Raw genomic sequence first — 15,686 nt, 5'->3', positions numbered from 1 at the left:
ACAACCATTCAACAGGATTTGGGATCTGATTTGGGTGATGAAACTAAAATCATAGCCATGGGGATAAAAGGTAAGGACTCCATTGCTAGCACTAGTACTTCAAATTTACATAATGAAACTCCAAATGAAAAGAAGAGGATAGAACTTTTCCACATAAGGGTAATCTCAAAACATAGCAAAATTGATACTCTTTTTGATAGTGGCTCTCAAGCCAATCTCATCTCTGAAAACATTGTCAAAAGTTTAAACTTGGAAACCATTCCACATCATAAGCCATATCCATTAGGATGGGTGTGTGACAATGCACAATTGCAAGTAACTAGAAAGTGTAGACTGAAATTCGCCATTACTGCAAATTTCATAAATGAAGTGGAACTTGATGTTGTGCCATTAGATATATGTGGTATAGTTTTGGGCAACCCATATCTCTATGACAGAAAAGCTATCTTCCATAGACATGAAAAAAAATACCATTTGTTCAAAGATGGAGTAGAATACATTGTAACAGCCCATTGAAAGAAACTAAATCTTTCACTTGTAAATGCGGGGCAGATGAAAAGACTAATGAATTCTAGCAAGAATTTGGTGCTTCTAATGATCAAACCCAAGAATGGTGTTGATAATGAAGCTTTTCAAGGTTGTGACTCAAAATTGAAACCTGAATTGTGATGTTGTTAACCAATATGATGAGATGTTTCAGGAACCGAAAGGATTGCCTCCCAAGAGAGGAATCCAACATGAAATACAGTTGCAACATGATTGTCCTCTTCCTAACATTGGCATGTACAAGATGTCAGTGATGGAAAGTGCATAAATTAAAAAGAAAATTCAAGAGTTGTTGGACAAAGGAATCATCATGCCAAGTTCTTCACCATGTGGGTCACCTATTGTTTTCTTGCCAAAGAAGGATGGAACATGGTGCATGTGTGTGGATTTACGTGCATTGAACAAGATTACAGTAAAGAATTGTTACCCACTGCCTAGAATAGATGATGTATTTGATCAATTGAAAGATGAAAAGGATTTTACTAAGTTGGACTTAAGGAGTGGCTACCATCAAATTAGAATTATTGAAGGAGACATTTGGAAGACAACATTCAAGACAAAACAAAGTTTGTTTGAATGGCTAGTTATGCCTTTTGGTTTATGTAATGCTCCTGCTACCTTCATGCGTGTGATGAATGATGTGTTGAGGCCATTTGTCAATGAGTTTGTTATAGTCTACTTAGATGAAATCTTAATTTTCAGTAAATCTCGTGATGAACATGTCATGCATTTGAGAAAAGTACTTGATGTCTTAAAGAAAGAACAATTGTATTTAAAGATGTCAAAGTGTGAGTTTGGAAAAACTTCTTTAGTTTACTTGGGTCATATTGTTAGAGGAGGTGAGTTGAAAATAGATCCCTCCAAGGTTGAAGTCATTTTGAATTGGCCAAGGCCCAAGATAGTTACTAAGGTAAGAATTTTTTTGGGAGCACCCAAATATTAGAGGAAATTCATTGCTAACTTTTCTTCTATAACAACTCCTTTGTATGCATTGACTAGTCTGAAAAAAGGTTTTCAGTGGGGAGGCAAACAACAAAAGGCATTTGATGCATTAAATGAAAATATCAGTTCAGCCCCAATACTTGCACTTCCCGGCTTGAGACATACATTTGAGATCCAGACTAATGTTAGTGACTACGCCATGGGTGCAGTCCTCATGCAACATGGTAAGCCTAACTATTTTCATCGGAAACTTTCAATGGTGCAGTGATTAATTATCCTACATATGAAAAGGAATTGTATGCATTGGTGCAAAGTGTGAAAAAGTGGAAACACTACTTGATGGGTAAGGAAACAATAATTCACACTGATCATCAACCATTGCAATACTTGCAATCACAAACTAAGTTGCAACAATCAAGGCACTTCCGATGGATGGGTTTTCTTCAACAATTTCACTTGGTAATACGATATAAGAAAGGTATTTATAACAAGGTTGTTGATATGCTTTCTAGGCCTATTATTAGTGCAACTACTATACTCAAGCATAATTTTGTTTTGCATGAAAATTATATTGAGCAGTATGCATTAGACAATGACTTTCAAGATGTATATGCAAACTTGAGTGAAGGGAACCAAGTAGAGGAATTGGATTATCATACGCATGATAACTCGTTGTACCATCTTGGTAAGCTTTGTATTACATAGGGAGAAAGAGTCAACATCATAAGAGAGGCACGTACTTCTCTTATTGCTGGTCATTTTGGTGTAAGTAAGACGGTGGGACATCTACGAAGGTATTGTTATTAGCCTCGTATGCTTGAAAGTGTGTCATGTTTTATTAGAGAATGTTCATTATGTGCTGTCAGTAAGCCTAGCAATAGAAAATTAGGATTGTACACACCACTTCCAGTACCTTCTCGTCCATGGGAAAGTGTTTATATGGATTTTGATGGAGGTCTTACTATGTCAAAAAGGAATCATGATTATATTTATGTAGTTGTGGATAGGTTTAGCAAAATGTGTATTTTGATGCCATGTAAAAAGAAAATTACAGCTGAACAAACTACTTAGTTATTCTTTCAAAATGTATGGGTGCATTTTGGATTGCCCACATCCATTGTTAGTGATAGAGATTCTCTCTTTGTTGGGAACTTTTGGTCAAGCTTGTGGGGATTCATGGACACCAAATTGAAAAAGATTACAGCTTTTGATCTTCAAACATATGGTCAAACAGAGGTGATGAACAAGACCGTGATACATTTTCTTCGTGGGTATTGCAACAAGCATCCTAAGTTGTGGGATGAACATTTGCACTACATTCATCATGCTTACAACCGGGCCAAGCACTCTTCAACTCAAACATCGCCATTTGAAGCATGTTTTGGATACTTGCCTAAGTCTCCTTTGGATTTCATTTTTGGAAAGGATGTTTCTATTAATGGTCATAGTGAGATAGAAAAAGCAAAAACGTTCATTGAATAAATCCAATTGGAACACCAAAGAGTTCAAGAACAGCTAGAAAAGAGCCAAGGAAAGTACAAGTCAAGGCACGACAAGCATTGGGTAGATCACAAGTTCTAAATCGGTGATGAAGTTTAGCTTCACATTAGCAAAGAGAGGCTCCAAGGAGAAGGTAAAAAGTTAAAACCAATTCGATATGGTCCATTCAAAATTCTGGAAAAGATTGGTGACAATACCTTCAGGTTGGATTTGCCTTCATATATGAAAATTTATGTTGTTGTTAATGTTGATAATTTAAGGTTGTATGAGCCTCCTTTGATTGAATATCAAGGAGAGAATGTTCAAATTCCTTCCATTGAGTATTTTTCCACTGAATACCTTGATGAACTACAACAAGATATTGTTCTTGACAAAAGAACAAGGTCTTCAAAACGAGGGAGTGTGGACTACCTTCGAGTGGAGCTGAAAGGAACAAATCCTTCCAAGGAAAAATGGATCGAGGTTGGAAAGGTCAGGGAACTGTACCCTCATCTGTTGAACAACTAAAAGTGATATTTGGAGTCCAAAAGCTTCCAGTGGGGATAAGTGATCAGGTGCTCAAAAATTTGCTCAAAATTCAAAGTTGTCAGATCGATGTGTAACCTGAATGACCATGTAGTGCTCGTCGTCCTAAATATGGCGCAACTCGTTTCACGCGAAACAGACTTTGTATGCTCCCAGAAACATGTTCTGTGCGTTTTCCAAAACAGGGGAATTTAGCAAAAATTTTGATATCCCAGTCAACAGTCTGTACTGATGACGTGGCAGAGATGATTGCGTTTTCTTTGGCCAATTAGTGTTCTCCACATGTCACAGGGTATGGGTGCCTAGGTGGCATGTTTTTGTTGGTTAGATGGTGACCAGCCACAGGCTTCCACATGGCCCAACCAGAGGGTGCCACGTGGCAACATGGGGGCCACCAAATTTTTTGGGAAATCGACATAGCACTCCATAGGAATCAATACCATGACCTCTCAACAAATAACGTCACACCTTAACCACTTGTGCTAACCATGGTCCTTGTTAACCAAAGGACCCAACCTCTACTTAAAGTTTATGTGGTGGAAGTATTGGGGTAAGGGGCCATGGCTTAGCCTCGACGCCCCCACAAACATTACCATACGACCCTTGGCACAGAACCGCAGGCGCGAAGGAGGCAGAGAGGGACTAGCCTTAGTCATATGGCATGTCAAAAAAACCATGGGTTAAGGAAGTGGGGGCCCGACCGGCGGGGGCAATGTTAGCCCTGGCCCTGGGCACATGACCCCCCACATGACCACATGTTTCAAACCTTAAGCCTTGGCGTACTTTTTAACTGCCCCACAAATTCCGTCGGATTTCTGCCAAACTGGTGCTCCGTTAGTGGAATTCAGGGGGAAATTGTAAGACCGGTGCCGAATTTTGGGGAAATTGAGGTGCGATTAGCAGGAAAATTTGGGGAAAGTAGGACTAATGTAGTTTTTGTCCAATTTGGGAGAAAGAAGAGGCTAGACATGCATTTTTGGGTCTTATGAAGCCATTGGAATAAGTTTTAGAGCCATTTGAGCATTGCAAATCTATGTATTCACACTTTTGACCATAATTGAAGAGGGCCAAGCCATTGGAAGTTGGACCAAGGAGATGTAGCCCAGGAGGGGTGAACTCCTTCATCATGTGTTGTTGTGTTACTATTTATGGTGATGTTTATGTCTGATATATGTTGTTGTTCAATGTTTTACTTATGTTAATATGCTCATGAAATTTACATAAAAACACATAAAATCTCATGGTTAACTTGCAAGTTACCTCTTAATGCTCAAGCACTTGTTTATATTATGAATTGGAGTTTAGCACAACAAACACTAACTTTCCCATTCAAATCACCTCCAGTGCTTTGGAATTCTTATATTGTTCTTGAAGTGTGAGGATGAGCATGATTTTGAGCTACCAAGAGAGCTCGATGGTACAACCATATAAGTTCTCCCTAGACCTGGTGAGGCCTGGGTCGGGTATCCACTCGATTTGAGCATCCACCTCTTCGATGGTCACCCGCCTTCTGATAGTGCACAGTTGGAGCTCCATATTGCGTATGCGCTATTGGGTTTCAGGGGTAACAAAGACAACATAATTGAGGGCGACTCTTCTCGCCAAAGTCTCAGATCTAGTGCGGGGTTGCATACTAGGATTGTCCCACCGTTCATTGTTGCAATCTCGACTGTTGTGGGGTGTAGGAGTCGAGCCTTGATGAGGAGCCATGATAATGATGGGAGGGGAATCAGGAGGAAAATCTAGAACATAGGTGATGAAAATGAAGGCTCAAGGGAAAAGAGAGTAGTGGGGAGATGGGAGCGGGTGACCGAGGTAAGAGGGAAAGAGGCAGCCATGAATATGCCATTAATTATATCCAAAGCAAGGTACATATCAGCCATGAGAGAACGAGAAATGGTACTGGTCTAGGGATCAGGTGGGCAACGGTTCTAAAAGATCATTGTGATCTGGGATTTTCTTTCCTCGTGTGGAAAATTGGGAATGTTTCTTGCAGAGGAATTCACCACAAGGGGATGTGGAATTTGTACCTATCATGTTCGAGAGATTGACAGGCGATCTCAGTATTGAGGCTCTCCCGTACTCCTTTGTCTTTATTATTTAAAGCTTCCAATCCTAGCAGAGAGGTCCTTCCTCCACTTCCTCCATGAAAGGGAGCAGATTCTTGTGCTGCTAGTTGTACCTTCTGTTATAACTCCAAAATTTCTTCTAAGTTGTTAGAAAAATAAATGATAGCAGTAACCACAAACCAACTTTGGAGATCAGGATCTAGCTTTCCTAATATCAGAGAGGGCTCTCTCTTAATGATTTAACTTTGTTTTAGTTAATTGATTTTAAGCTAGTTATGATTGTACTTGGGTTTTTGATTTGAATTTGGGTGGTGGGATCACTTACTTAGATGAATAGAGGGTTGCTTTTACCATTGGGCTAATGGGGTCAAAATTACAGACAAAGAGGACTGGATCAGGTTCTAAAAACAGTGTCTACAAGGCAAGATAGAGGAGTTACTACAGATCTCTAAGGCTTGAAGGTGATATGGTTTCCAATTGGATCTAGGGAGCAATTAAGGGTTCCTTAGGCCGGATTATGAAGAGAAATGAAAGAGGTCAATCGGGATGAGAGAGAAATTAAGGGTTCTCAAATACGGATATCAGAGGAAAACATATAAATGATTAACTGTGCAAAACAAAGTCTACTTAAACAAATTCTGAGTTAAATTTCCAGTTAATTCATTTAAATTCATATAACATTTAAGTTTATGAAACACATAAGAAAGTAACAAAATCAAACAAAGAAGATACTTCACTGCAATAGCTCATCTCATGAATCTTGTAGTGCAATCTTTTTATTACTTGCTCCAGTCTGTTGACTTGAAAATTGGTACAATAACCCTTAGGTTTAAGATCAAAATAACTCTACAAATGTATAGCAATCCACACTCAATACTTCGAATTATGAAGTATTTATACAAAAATATTATACAAAATATCCCAAACTATCTTGGGAACTAATCTAGGAGAAAGAAATATCTTCATGCAAGAAGATAGAGACAACTATTGAACTGTTGCTTGTTGTCCCTATTATTTAGGTTTTGTTGGCTTTGATCTTTTGATATTTTGCACTTTAATCTGCTTTGTTGTTTGGTCTTCATGCTGGATGTTTTATTTACTCTGACCTTTCATCTGATACACTTTGACCTGGCTGACCTATCAATATCCTTTTACTGTGCCCTTTTACTTTTACTGTACATTTTACATTTTTACTGTGTATTTCTACAGTAAATCATTTAGTTTTTCCCATGTCTCAGCATCTGGTAATTGGATATTGAGCATCTTCCTGTAGATCTCATCTGCCTCTGTATACTTGGCAAAAGTAGGCTTATTGACAAAAAGGTGTTTTACCTCATGCTAGAGGTAAAACAAATTCTCAAAAGTTTGATACAATACTTTGCCAGTAGGTATACCCTTCATGGATGAAGTATTTACCTGATCTCTGGCCACTTCTTTGATCTTTTTATTATAGTCTTCCTGGGTCATTAATTTGTCATTTATAACCAAGGGATTTGGTAAACCCTTTTGCCTCAAAATTTCGAACTTCACCATGAATCTGTCAATGGCCAACTGCATGGTTTGGCACTTATCCTCTAGGTTTAGCATCAAATTCCTCTTGGTGAGGACCCTCTTCACTTCCAAAATTGTACCTGTTCTATCAGGTATCTCTAATTCCTGCAGCTCATATCTGTTCTTGGAGTTGAGGAAGTGAATGATCCTTGTAGCTTCCTCTGGCATGTCTCCAAGTTCTGCTTTGACTCTTTGAATGGCTTCTGTAGCCTGCTTTATTAAATCAATTTTTTCAAAAATAACCTGGATGGATGGCCAAATATCATTGACTGAGTCAATGATATTGGCCCATAGTTTCTCCTTAGCCTAACCTAGAGGTTTTTCAATGTCAGTTCCTTCTCCAGGTTTTTGATTCTTTCGGTCATCCTTGTAGATTTCTATTGTTCTTCTTTGTGCATGATTTGGGCCAGTTTGTAGTCTGTTTCTAGGCTGGTCACTTTTTCCTTAAGCTTGTTCATCTCAGTGGTCTGAATGGACATTTCTTCCATTGCTTTGACCAACCTGTTTGCCTCATCACCTGTAGACCCTGTTGCTGATGTAGTTGGTGTAGATGCTGGCAGTGTTGTGGCCATTGGAGCTGTGGGGGCCAAAGATGCTGCCAAAGTAGAAGGTACAGTAGTGGTAACTGTTGGGATGACAATTGTAGGAGCATCATCAAGACTAGCTTGTTTGAGCTGAATCAAGTTATCCAATTCTTTCTCCATCTCCTTTAACTGATCATTTAGCTGCAACACTAGGTCCATCATCTCTTCATGATTGGTTTGGCTCTCCAAGACCTCCTTTGTCTGTGGGTGTTGTAAATGTGGCAGCTTGAGTTGTTTCTTGAGGGCTGCTATATCCTCATTCTTCTTTTTGATTAACTTTTCAATAGCCTTAATGTCACTTGGATCATGGCCCAACTCAATGACCAAGTCCTCTAATGAATTTATCCTGTTGTCTTTGGCCTGTGAGGAGGCCTTCTCCAATTTGTATTGGGCTGTCACATTATCTAGTGAATCCTGCAACCTGTGTGCAGCCATGGATTTTCCTATTAGGGTGGAGTAAATCATTTCTCCAGCCTGCTTGTGGAACTCTATTTGGTCAATGGGATGAACATCCCTGGCCAACACCTCAAAATTAGTTTTCTTATAGTCAACCGAGGTCTTTGGTTGCTGAACAGTGGGCTGCAAAAATGATACCTGCATCTTTCCTGCTTTAATGTCAAAGGCTGACATTAACCTGCTCTGGTTGGCTGGTGTATGTTTGAAGTATTGGGCATATGTCTCTGCCTTCAACTTCTCATTCCTCATCTTTATTTCTTTGTACCTGTCTTTGATGTCCTTTTCTCTATCAGCTGGCCTGACAAAGGAAGAAACCTCAACACTTTGTTGTCTTTCAATCAATTGAGTGTTGGAGGTTGATGGCTGTTATGTTTCACCTGATGCAGCTGTGTCTTTACTTCTCTGCCCCATTGTTTCAGTGTCAATTATTTCCACTGATTCAATGTTCTCCTCCTGTTCAGACACAGGATTCAACTTGGGCCTTTTTATGAGCTCAAACAGCTCATCTGTAGTCTCCATGGTAGAACTGGATGCCTCTTCCCTATTCCTCTTTGGATTCTTCTCCTCATTGGCTGGGGTCTGTAACACAGGATGAACATTCATTGGCTCTCCTAGTTCTGGCACCTACAGGAAAGAGCTCTGGTCAAATTGTTTTTCAAGATCAATGAGTGTGTTCTCCACATCCACAACTGTGTTATCCATGTCAATCAATGTGTTTTCCAACCACTCAGATTGGTTGGCAAACTGTTCAATGTCAGGTCTTGGGTGGTGGATGTAAGGTCCCAATTTGACCCTGAGTCTTAGCTTGTTTATGACACCATGAGGGTCATACTGCCACATGAAGCTGTTGCTGAATTTCATTTGCTGTAGTATCTTGTCAACCTTTGGTCCAGCCTCTCTGTTATTGCAAATGAATGGGCCCAATTGGTTCTTCATCTTAAATTGGGTTTTCTTCCTAGTAGATAGGAAGTGGACCTCATCAGAGTTGATGATTTGTCTAAAATACTCAAGTGCAAATATCCTCATAGGGAGGTATTTGGGCAACTTATAAGGGGCTAATTGGCAACCATAAACTCTGATTTCAGTGTGGTTCTGGTACAGGTACTAGTCTCCCACCTTGTTGTTCTTAGCCAACTGTAGCACTCTCTTGATTTCTTGGTTGATCCTAGGTTGAGTGTTACCAGTCAGCATGTTCATGACTAGGTATACAAAAGAGTCTATGAAGTATTTGTAAGTAAATGTCGTGGAAAATTTTTGGACCAAGGGTGTCCAATAGACCACTGATCTCTCTTTTCCCTTGGTATCCAACTTCTGGATACTTACAGGGAACTTGTCTGCTTGGTAATATAAAAACATATGAAACAACACTGAAGAGTATTTGAAAACTCTTTTAGTGGGCAGTCTGGTGAATTGCTCATGCATTATGTCTGCAATGAACTAAGCATAATTGTACATGATAGCAGGAGGCTTGCCTATGGTGAAAATGGATAGGAAGGCCAGGATACACTTCAGGTGAGCATGTGGATGAGGTAAAGGATAACATTGATCGTCAACAGCTCAAGGGTGTGTACAAGATTGATTGCTCTTGTGGCAAGAGTTATATTGGAGAAATAGGTCGGTCTCTGAAAATAAGACTAAAAGAGCACGCGGCTGATATAAAGAATGAGAGATCCTGTACATCAGCCCTTGCAGAACACTCGTCCAAAACCAAACATCATGTGTGTTTGGAGGACGCTAAGATAATTGCAAGAGAGGATAATTATCATAAAAGAAAAATCAGAGAGGCCATCGAAATTATGAAATTTCCTCAGAACCTCAACAGGGACAATGGGAGTGAAATCAGTGGAAAGTGGCTTCCCCTAATCAGACAAATAAACCCCTCCAGGCCTTTGGAAGCATAGTAGCAAGGGTTTTCATATTAATATTAATAAAATTAAATAATAAGAATTTTTAAACAAAAATAAAATTTTTAATTAAATTTAATTAGATTAATTAAATCAAAATTAATTAATTTAATTTAATTTAATTCAATTTAATTTTAATTTAATTAATTAAAATAATTTTAATTAATTCTTAATAAAAAAAATATAAAAATAAAATTACTCAAATAATTAATAATAACCAAAATTAACATTTCATTAATAAATAAAATAAAGATTATAAATTAATTAATTGATTGATTAACTAGACAATTAGGGCTTAATAGGTTATTCAATGAAAAATGATAAATAACAATAATCAATTAAATAAAAAAGAATTAATTAATTAAATAAATAAAAAATATATAGCAAGAGAGAGTATTATAAATTAATTACTTGATTAATTTTAATTAAATTTAATTAGATTAATTAAATCAAAATTAATTAATTTAATTATTTAATTATATCAATTAAAAATAAAAATTAACTAAAATAATTAATAATAACCAAATATTAACATTTGATTAATAAATAAATAAATAAAATAAAGGCTAAAAATTAATTAATTAGAAAATTGGGGCTAAATAGGATTAACAATGAAAAATGGTAAATAACAATAAATAAAATAAAATAGAATTATAGAATTAATTAATCAAATAAAATATAAATTAATTAATTAAATAAAAACAATAGAAAGAACTATTAATTAAAATTATTTATGAATTAAGTATATCAATTAAAATATATTTTTAGGTTCTAGGTAAAAATATATTTTTAGGTTCTAGGTAAAACAATGGGAATAATTAAAACTAAATAAATAATTAATTAAATTTTTTATAAAACTATTATAAAAATAAATTAAAAAATCATATATATAAATGTCGGCTTCTTTATAAGAATTAGGGTTCTAGGTTTATTTATACCCAGGTCAAAAGACTCTTCTCTCAATTAGCTTTCATTCATATTCTATCTAATTGTCCTGATGATGGACCCACTTTGGGGTTTGAAACGTCGACAGAATGAACACGAAACTGTGGATAATCCGGATCATGCCACTGCAAAAAACTACCACAGAAGCTTAAAATCTAACATAATTAAATTCAATTAATTAATCTTTTAATTTAATTGTATGCTTTCAAATTGAGAGGGTCGTTCTGGTTTTTTCTCAAAATACCTGGAAATTGATGGTTCAAGCTGCAAACTGGTTTCAATGGTGACTATAAAGGGTACAGTGGCTTTAGTTGTGCACTGGATGCTTGAATGGGGCGTCCAGAGCTTATTCGGAAGGTAATCAGCAGTCGATTTTGGTTGCGAGGCTCAAGGTGGTGGAGGAAGGCTTAGGTAGCATTCAAAGTGCAAATGAGCGAAAAGAGTCAAAATGGGCTTCTTCGGCCTTTTAACCGACAACGGTTAGAATTTGGCACGGAATTCATAAATGAACAGTGAATGGTTTTGGCTTTTGGTGGGGAGGCGGTTTCAGGGACCATCGCACCACTTTTGGCGTGCGGGCGGTATTTCCTTGAGAGCGTGTGATTTTGCCTGGAGCTGCCATGTAGCCAAAAAGGGCCCGAGCAAAACCGCAAATCTCGTGTGCTCTCGGGCTGGTAAAGGTTGGAAAGGGAATGAGCGCGATATGGATGCGCGTCGCCAGATCTGGGGGTGAGAGATCTAATGACTGTCGTGCTATGAAGTTGCACGGAGGGAAATCAGGGTGAAGATTTGCGAGGCTCGGGGGATTAATTAATGAATAAAGTTGGGGTTTAAAATATAATGAGCGGGTTAATGGAGTGGGACCAGTGTTAAATGTGGCAGGGTTTTCTTTAACCGCACCAAGGGTTGGTGGGTTAATAGGTTTATGTCAGGGAAATATAACTTTGAGTAGTTAATTAAATAATGTGGGGGGGATAAAAACTTAGGATAATGGGTTTTTTATGGGTTTTTGGGGTAAAATATGGAAATTAATAAGGGAGAAGGTGATTTTTTCAATGGGGAATGTGTTTCACACTAGGGAAAAGGGTTTGGGAGAGGGGGATGACCTTTGGAGGGTAAATTATTAGGGAAATGTGTGAAACCAAGGGGTAAGGATCAAAATGAAGGGAAAAGGGTATTTTCATAAGACATGATATGATCACGGGGAAATTAGAAAGTATGTAGTGGGAGGTTAAATGAAATGAGGGGAAGTTAATCAAGTAAACTTGTGAACATCTTTTCACTCTCATAAATGCTCCTGCACACTGAAACATAGGATTAAGCATGATAAATGTGCTTATGATTTAACAACCTTGTACATCTGCAACCTTTCTTCTACCTACCCTTTACTTATCCTAACATTTTTTCTTCACTTTATTGGGTGCATTTAAGCTAGCAGACCCTTTCTTTCCTTTTCTTTTGACAAGCAAACTATCTAATTCTAACCTTATAACTTCCAATGGCTCAGATTAAGCTTATGAGCACATTTTTATTTCTCTACCTAACTATTGATCTGCCAAGGTTAAACAGTTTGGCTAGATCTTTATTCTCTATCTATAAACATGAAATTTAAAGCATGAATTAGTCAAGATTAAGTTATTTGACTATCATGGGTTGTGGCATTTATGACAAGCTACACACAACCATTATTTTGCACATAAAAGTAAAAACAGTGGCACTTGAATTTGCACACTTTCATGATCTGTTTTTGTTTGCGGTTCATATTTTTCACTTTTTTTTATCTTTTCTTTTTTCATTTTGTCCTTTGATTATTTTTTTAGGACATACCCTCTTTACATTTTTTAATTTTTTAATATGGAAAACATTTTGCAGAAAGAAAAAGTATGTACAATATTACAAGACTAACCATTGCCAATTCAAAATTATGAATCCTATTATTATAGGACCCTAACACCTTCATTAGCCAACCTATCAACTAGGTTGTTAGCCTTCCATCTGACGGCCTGTAAGTGGAGCCCACACAATTCTCTGACATGTTGGTTGATGTGATGAAGGGTCTTGCTAAGCCTCTAATTGTTCATGACTTTGGTGACTGTCGTGCCTCGTTGGATCTTCCGACAGGCCTGGGTATCCAAAGTCGAATCTCCTTCCACAATGAGAGGCTAGAATTCATGGATTTTGGCAATGTCAAGACCGTGTTCCAGAGCTTGAAGTTCGGCTAAATTGTTTGTAGCGATGCTAGTAAGGTGTTCAAAATTATGCTTAAAAATCAAAGTTGTCAGAATGGTGTTGAACCTAAATGATCGCGTAGTTCTCATCATCTGAATCTGACACAACTCGTTTCGCACGAAACGGACACCGTATGCTCCCAGAAACGCGTTCTATTCACTTTGTCAAACATGCAAATTTTAAAAAAAATTGGACATCCCAATCAGCGGTCCGTACTGTTGATGTGGCATTGACTGGTCAATATTTTCTCACCGAATCAAATCATGCCAAGTGGCACTTTGGTATTGGTTGGAAATGGGTTGTTTTTATTGGTTAGTATAGTGGCCAACGACTAGATGACACGTGGCCCAGCCGGAGACCGCCATGTGCTAACCTGGGAGGCCACTAAAAGTTGGTTCAACAACCAAGCCAGAGGCCATAGGAATCGAAACCGACACCTCTCAACACACAGTGCAGAGCCTTACCACTACGCCTAATTGTTGGTTCTTAACCATAGTGGGGAGGCGGACGTATTTAACATTGTTATGGTTTACGCATGGGGGATGGGGATCGTGATTAACCCCCAACCCCAGTCCACAGACCACGATTAGGGGCTAACCACGACCCCATACATTAACCATCGTCGATAACCAAAACATTAACCGCCCATGTGAATGAGAATGTAGGAGGTGGAGTGGGGGGCTTGGCAAGCAAGGGCAGGTCGTTGGCCTTAGCCCCTGGGCACGTGGCCCACCACATGAGCAGAATTTTCGGAACTTAAGTGTTAGAGGACGTTTTAATGATCCGACAATTTTGCTAGGTCTTCGGCAAAAATGTCGCTCAATTAGAGTGCTTGGCAGGGGAAATTGTAGGATGATGCCGAATTTTGGGGAAAATGTAGAGTGAATAGTGGGAAAACTATGATAGGTCATAACTTCTCTAGTTTTCAACCAAATTGGATGCAAAAAGAGGCTAGGTAGCCATTTTTGGACATGCTAGACTCATTGGAGCAAGTTTCAGAAGCATTTGAGCATTATAAACGCATATTTTTACACATTTGAGCATAATAGAGAGCCCCAAGCCATTGGATGCTGGACCAAGGAGACGTAGTCCAGGAGGGGTGAACTCCTTCATCATGTTCCTATTGTGATGTGTTTTTGGCGATGTTATGCATATTTTTATGTTGTGGTTCAGTCTCTTATTTATGTTAAAATTGCTCTAAAAATATATATAAAAAAAACTCATTTTACACTTGCAAAACTCATGAATCCTTAAGCACATGAAAAGCATTTTGTTTCTAATCTAAGGAGGATCTTAGCACAACAAACTAATATTCTTAATCAGATCATAGGCCTAGGCTGCCTGTGTATATCCAAATTATCTCTCCTTTTGAGTTTCTAAAAACTCCCCAAATCTAGCTGCTCCAGGATTACCTTTAGCAACTCAATCATAATTCAATTTGAGGATATATTTTTGGGAGGACACTAGTGACAAGGAGCATCCGGGTTTTCCATCGCCGGAGTCTTATTGTTCTGAGGGGGAGGGTGTAGCTAGAGGAGTTGCAAGATTCCCTGATTAACAGGATGAGAGAGGCCACTAAAATTCGGCAATTTGGAGATGGCGACTGATTCACGGATAACCTGTTTAATTGAGGTGAGGAGGCCTTCTTCCGGCTTTTTTTCATCTCTGAATATTCTAGCATTTCGCTCTTTCCAAACTGCCCAGCATATAGTACCCGGGATAATGTTCTAGGCCTTGTCAACCATTGGGTGTGGGGAAATTGAAGGTCTCCAATTGTCCAGAGTGTTGAGGATGGAAGCCCTATCCCTGTCAGAAGTTCTGAAAACAACCTCAGCCCACTCCCAAATTCTGCTAGTGTATTCACAAATGTTCAAAAGGTGGTTAATTGTTTCCTCATTCGCTTCACAAAGAGGGCACCTTGATGGACCCTTGAATCCTCTTCTCCATAAATTGTCCCATGTTAGAATCTTCCTTTGCATGGTTAGTCATAGAAAAAGAGTAATTTTGGGCCATAATTGTCTATCGCATATAATTTTCCACTTTTTTTTAGGCTAAAGTTGGTCATGTTTTCCATAGAATGATAGGGTTCTTTGAGATTGAAATGCCCTGCTGAAATTTTGCCCCATCTAATCCTATCCTCTCCTCTATCGAATTGGATTTATTTTTAAATACAAGTTGTGTTTCAATTATAAAACACTTTTATTAATTTATATTATATTTATTTAAAAAATATTATCTTTGTTTTACAAAAAACATAATTTTAATGGTTATATATACTTTATTGAAAATAAAACAAGAAAAGCCCACGAGGCTTTGGATTGATGGTGAATGGGTGCATTGTTAAGGCACTACTTGCGTAGTGACATATATGATCGCTTCCAACCTATTAATCCAATATGTACTGAGATTTCTTTTCAAATTCCCTAAGTTAACTA

Source organism: Pinus tabuliformis, chromosome J, assembly GCF_031772625.1.
Source record: "Pinus tabuliformis cultivar Carrire ecotype Pingquan chromosome J, CPIR1, whole genome shotgun sequence".
Lineage (NCBI taxonomy): Eukaryota > Viridiplantae > Streptophyta > Pinopsida > Pinales > Pinaceae > Pinus > Pinus tabuliformis.
The sequence above is the reverse complement of the archived record's forward strand: the minus strand, read 5'-3'. Positions refer to the sequence as shown.